General features: G+C 35.2%; 1 non-coding gene across 1 annotated transcript; it reads right to left on the reverse strand.

Moving 5' to 3' along the window:
- Positions 1 to 335: 335 nt before the first annotated feature.
- On the reverse strand, positions 336 to 405 carry LOC118758983 (small nucleolar RNA SNORD104). Its single transcript, XR_004995912.2, has one exon. It is a non-coding gene; the product is annotated as a small nucleolar RNA SNORD104 (small nucleolar RNA).
- Between the last annotated feature and the right edge of the window lie 6,103 nt (positions 406 to 6,508).

Below are 6,508 nucleotides of genomic sequence, written 5' to 3' on the forward strand. Positions count from 1 at the left end.
ATTCTGCCTCCTCCAGTGATTGGTATATTGCTGATTTTCTAAGCTGCCAGAGAATTGGAAGACAGAATTATAAATAGGGAAGTTAAAAATCACACAAAGCTTACTCTTGTCACTGAAATTGATTTATTTTCTTGAATAAATTCTCATATTACACAGTGACTTTCTTGGTTTCTAGGGTTCTGCAAAGACTCATTTTAACTCTTTTCTTGGTGTTTTCAATATTTTTTGAGGGAACCAATCATCAATTTTCAGAAATCTTCACTCTTGTCTAAAAGTGGCCTTAATTCCACTGCATCAAATTACAATTTTCTAGTTTTTCTTTATTATTATTCTTAGGTCATATTCCAGTTCCCAGCTCTTGCATCAGCATTCTAACACACGCTTTAATTTTGATGTTAACACAGCCACTCTAGTTCTTTTAACCTATCTGAACATACTATTCTGCCGTCAATGATTTATCCTAAAAACTGAGTTTTAGGTCTTATTTTCCTCTTCAAAGAGACTTTATGCTCTGGTAACTTTTAAGGCTCTGTCCTCTCTGTTGTTCTCTGCAGTCTCAGCTGCACCTAGAGGTGACTTTATGTATATCATACTGACATTTGGTCATGCCTTTCAGATCTGTCCCTTGATCTCTTATTAGCTTTGAAAGAGTCATACTTAGTCCTTCTTCAAGTATTAGTTCTTTCTTTATCCTCTTCTCTTTTGATACTCCAATTAAATGTATGTTAGCCCTTTTCATGAAATATAGCATTTCTTATACTCTTTTATATATTTATAAAAATTGTTATGATAGTATTCCCTCTGGATTTCTTCACATCTATCGATCCACTAGTACTCTGCAGTTGGGTCCATTCTGCACTTACATCCATGTTCTTAAGCAACTGAAACTTTCGTTCTTCGAGTTAAAGAGATAATGTAATTGTTCTCTGTTTAATTTGGTAAACTTCATCACACTACATGCTATATGCTCACAGAGGATTTTATAGGCAGCTAATTAAGGGGGATTTGGTCATCCTACTTTCTTAATGTCATCAGTCATTGAAATTACTCATTCCAGGGTTTTGGTTCCTTTGAGGGCTGTGATATTTGTTTACCCTTACTGTGTAATCCTTGTAGGTGTCAGTAAAAGGTTTTCCTAAGTCCTGTCATCACAGATCTGTCTTGACCTCCAAGTATTGTTTCTTCCAACTTCTTAGCCCCGTGAGTCATCCTAAAGCATTTCTCAGCTTCCCACCTCATGGCTGCCTCTTGAGGAGTGGTAAACATATTGAAGTGAAAAGCAGTGAGTCTGAAATCTATCTATACGCACTTCCATTCCTTCTTGTGGCCTAGCTCCCTAAATCCTTAATTTTTATTACTTATGTATTCAATACTTTCATATATATATATATATATATATATCATATACACATGAAACATTATTCAAGTATTTATTTCTTCTTTACACAGTATATAACTAAAGCAACTGAATGCACCAATTTCAAAGTAAAAACTCTATTGAGAATTTCGGTTCTTGATCTTGAGTTTCTGAATCTGATTTTTAAGAATTATTTCTACCCAGAGTAAGAGTCATTTTCTACTAGAGGACATATTTGAACTTTTCTGGAATTTGGAAAAGATAACACCGATATCTCATTGTTGACTTCCTGATGCTACAACAGATGGAATTTGTGACGCTCCCCCATATGTGTGTAGATATTGGATCTTGGGCTTTGTTTCACAGCTACTGATACAGATTATTTGTAGTGCCCAGGAATTTATTCCACAAATCCTGTAAGAATAGAAGAAATAAAACCATAGTTTTAGGTATTGGCTAGTATATTAGCTTTCTGGGGCTGCCATAGCCAAGTCCACAGTATGGGTGGCTTATACAGATTTATTTTTCACATTTCATAAACATAAAGTCCAAGATCATCTTTTCAACTGCATTGGTTTCAAGCTGAGGTCTCTACTCTTGGTTCATAGATAACTGTCTCCTCCCTGTGTCTTTCTTTTTTTTTTTAAAAGATTTATTTTATTTTCATTACAATGTCAGATATATAGAGAGGAGGAGAGACAGAGAGGAAGATCTTCCATCCGATGATTAACTCCCCAAGTGAGTGCAACGGCCGGTGCTACGCTGATCTGACGCCGGGAACTCTGGGCCTCCCACGCGGGTGCAGGGTCCCAAAGCTTTGGGCTGTCCTTGACTGTTTTCCCAGGCCACAGGCAGGGAGCTGGATGGGAAGTGGAGCTGCCGGGATTAGAACTGGCGCCCATATGGTATCCCGGTGCGTTGAAGGCGAGGACTTTAGCCACTAGGCTACTGTGCTGGGCCCTCTTCCCTGTGTCTTTACTTGGCCTTCCATCTCTGTCTCCAAGTGTCCTCTTATAAGATCACTGGTTCAATTGCATTAAGGTTCATCCTAATGACCTCATTTTAATTCGATTATTTCTCTAAAGCCTCTATATCCAAATACAACTTACATTCAGAGGCAACAAATGTTGAATGGGTATACACGATTTACCCCTTACATCTGATCTAAGGAATCTTGGCTCTCAGGAAAACATGTCATTTTTTCCACACACCTATAGTTAAGAGAATTTGGAGTCAAACCCAAAATTCTCAGAAGAGAATGGCATTCCTAGGGTATATCAAACTTAGTACTAAAGTCCCTGAGATTGCCACATTTCTGACCTTTTGAAAGCTTCAATATTTGACATTTCTTTGAATTTAATAGGATTTCAAAGAGCACTAGCAAATATTTTTCGCTTAATCTTTACTTAATTTCTTAATTTTCAGAAAATACTAGAGAGTAGAATATCATATCACATCTCAAGTAGACATTTTAAACTAAGTGAAACTACTTTTTTCCAAAAGAATTTACACCATTCCTTCACAAATAAATCCATAGAAGCACAGAGCTTCAGATTCCTGATTGTGGGAAATATCACAGGCACTAAATTACAGTAACAGTAGATCTCACACTGTATAAGGAGAATTGAGAGAAGTAGCTATTTAGACTTAATATAGTTTCATATGTTATTCAGCCTTTATTTAAGAAATATATACTATAGCTTTGCCTTATTTAAAAGTCATTTCAGCAGATTCAAAAAGAAAATACCAACCTACAGGTATAGTCCTAACATAATTTATTCCTCAGATGGGGAGAAACTAAAACCATGTAATGTTTTCTCAAAAATTGTTGGGCATTATCTTTCCACAGGGACCATCTCACTTTGTTGTGATTGTCTGAGCTCATATCTTTCATTGCAAGACTATCATAATGATTATAGAAATAAAATGAAGAAAAATAAAACCTGCAGCACTTCAACTAGAAAAGCTGAATTTCCACTAAGGTTAACAATCATTTATGAAATGATAGTTGAGTAATAGCCAACAATAGAAAACATTTTAAATGCTGAATTAAAGTTATGACAGTTACAATATCAGGTTTCACATTTCCATTAGTTGCCTTAGACAAGTACAATTTATTTTTCACGTGTCTGTAACATGAGAACAAAAAAATTATGGAAATTTTCTTTGTTTCACACTTTTCACTAATTGTGTAATATTACATAACCCTGGAGAACACAGGATTATTACTTAGTACAGACTTTCCAGAAAAAAATGCAAATTGAAGAAACTTATAGTTAAGGTGCCTATAATAGTGTCATCTTAAAGGAAAACTGCCTTCAAAATGAAAGTGCACATTTTTGAGCAAGAATATTTAACACTTAATTTTTTGGTCAAAAAGAAAAAATAAAGAACTATTCCCCACACACAGTGTTATGACACCACCTGCTGGGAATTTATAAGAAAGCAGGCAAAAAATCACACTGTAACTCATCTTTTTTCACCTAAAAGCACTTTAGAACATTTGAATATAACAATTAAAAGAATGGTCAAAAGGTGAACAATGATAAGGACATAGAAGAAAGTGGTAAAATTACCAAATTTACATGTTAATGCAGCTTCTAGTGTAACCTTTTATAGTTACTATATTTGGTATTTAATACTGGCCAGAATATTCATAACCCAATGAACTTTGGTTAAGTCAAACTGATATTCTTGTTTATTAAGCAAAACATTCATATACTAACCTATTATGAGAGATTAGTGCTTGTAAGATAAATTTGATTCTATTCTGGCATGAGTATACCAGAGAAGACTGACTCGATAATCATGTGGCATAGGTTGGGTTCTCTGTAAGTCATATTGAGATTAATTGGTACCTGTGAAAAGGATGCGTAAAAAAGCTAGGATGGGTAGTAAAGCAGAACCGTGATCTTAAAGTCATTGCCAAATAAGTGGCCCACTCCGGGGTGTGTATGGCTTAGTTTAAGCCAAATGACCTCTCCTACAATCCACGCATCTGCAGCATCCTGGATGTGGATAACCGTAGGAATGAATGTTTTTGTTGACCTTTGTAGCTGAGGCTGAACCCAAAGGACAATAAGCTTCCTTGTAAGAGGATCTGAGGACTCTTCTCCAAGTGCAACTCCACGTTGGATTAGACAACTGGTATAAGAACAATTTAAGATCATGTTTCACAGTGTATTACTCGGCTGATAACCATGATCAATACTGAACACAATGTTTCATCCTTTTTATCTAAAATTCTTTGCTTCATATGCATGACTTCCATCAAAGTTGAAGCATATTCTTTTACAACATCTGCATCTGAAAGGCTTCAGACCTGTTTTATCAGTTTCTTGGTCTTACCTGAAATAACTAAAATTCCATGGTTGCCAAGGTAGAATACTTAACAACAAAAACCTTTCAACCTTCTCAGGATAAATGACTTGAATAACAAAAATGGTTTAATTTGCTACACCCAAGCATGTGGGTCGTTTCCTTGTCAAAGATGAACTAGAAAAAAAAGAAGTTTCTTCACTGTCTAAATTTTCTCACTCCTGATAATTTGCCTTTTGCGTTATTTCTCTGATTTAGGTGCTCCCCGCTGCCAGGTTACTGGATTGAATTACATCGAGGGGCCTAAGGATCCAATATATAGTGGGAGAATTTTCATTGAAACATATGAAATTATATAATAGAGTTTTTAAACTATAAAAAGGGCAGATATCAACATTATCATCACACAAGTCATCCCCATAACATTATACCTTACCTTTTTTATTGCATTCCTTCATATGTTAATAATTTTGCAATTAGGGGAGACTAGGAAAATACTTATTTTCCTTTTTCCCTGCTGGGTCAAATCGATTCAGCTTTCTTAATTTTGGACTGCTGTGGACATGACTTGCTTTCTTCCCAGGATAAGGAATATAGCATCACTTCATTATTTTGTTCAACAAGGCATCATTAATAGTGATGTTTTCCAGCACAATGTCAGCCATGCTGCTGAAGATAGAAGTCCCCAGTGAAGCCATTCAACGTGTCACCATCACTGTAACAATTTCTACTAAAAATTCAGTAATTCTGTCTTGGATTTATTCTTTAGCACTCCATGTTGAATAATAACGTCCTGCTTTAAAAAAAAATTCTTCAGTAGGAGTAAGGGGCCCTGGATCTCCCTACTTTATTTGATATTCTTCTTTTTCCTGGAATATACAGTTAATTTATGCTTCCCAGAACTCAGTCTAGAGCCCTTTTGTCTTCTATCTGCCTTGTCTATTTACATATTATGGATTTTTTTGGCCATAAATCAACCTCACAGAAAATTATTCTGAAAGTTTTATCAACAAGAAAAAATTGAACTCTAAGATCGATTTAGAACTTCAATTTGAAATTGCACATAAAAAAACTGTCACACGGAATCATGTTACAACCAAGATCCCCTTTCAAATGTCATGTTTCCTCACACCTATGTTTAAAAATATTATGGCTGACTTACACAGCAATCTTTGTTTTGCCTTACTCTTTTGCTCTTAGCATTCACAAGTGCACACATTGGTTTATCTGAGGAGTTTGGAACGAACACATTCTTGTATACTTTGGTTTTACATTGAGATGTTTGGAACACTAAGAAATGAAAATTCTTCTCAGTTTGTGATAAAACATTAAAAGCTTCAGTATAAAAGTTCTAAACCTTTTCAGAATTTTCACAACACATCTTTTACATATTTTGAAGACAGTTCACACTGCACTCATCTATATTTTTGCTTCATTCACTCCTGGTAAAATTCACCCATGTTGAAACTACAACGAGCTGTGCTTAGCTTCTTATCATCACTATATTCAATTAGGTGATTATAACTCATCAGCTTCCTATTGCACATACCTTATTTGTTTCCAGTTTCATTAACAGCGCCTCTAAAAATACTAGGCACATATAAACCGGTACACATGTACCCAGATGCTTAACCCATTGCTGATGTTCAGATTTTAGAAATGGTGATAGACACAATTCCAATGTCATAGCTGTACTTTACAAAATTTCTCTTATAACTTTGGGCTATTTGGGGTGATGGGAGAAGAGATGAAATGTTACATGCATTTTGTTTTACTTCCTTGTGGTTTTAATTTGCATTTTTGGTTGCTAATACGGTTAGGAATTTATTCCAT

Source organism: Ochotona princeps, chromosome 3 (assembly GCF_030435755.1).
Source record: "Ochotona princeps isolate mOchPri1 chromosome 3, mOchPri1.hap1, whole genome shotgun sequence".
NCBI classification, from domain to species: domain Eukaryota; kingdom Metazoa; phylum Chordata; class Mammalia; order Lagomorpha; family Ochotonidae; genus Ochotona; species Ochotona princeps.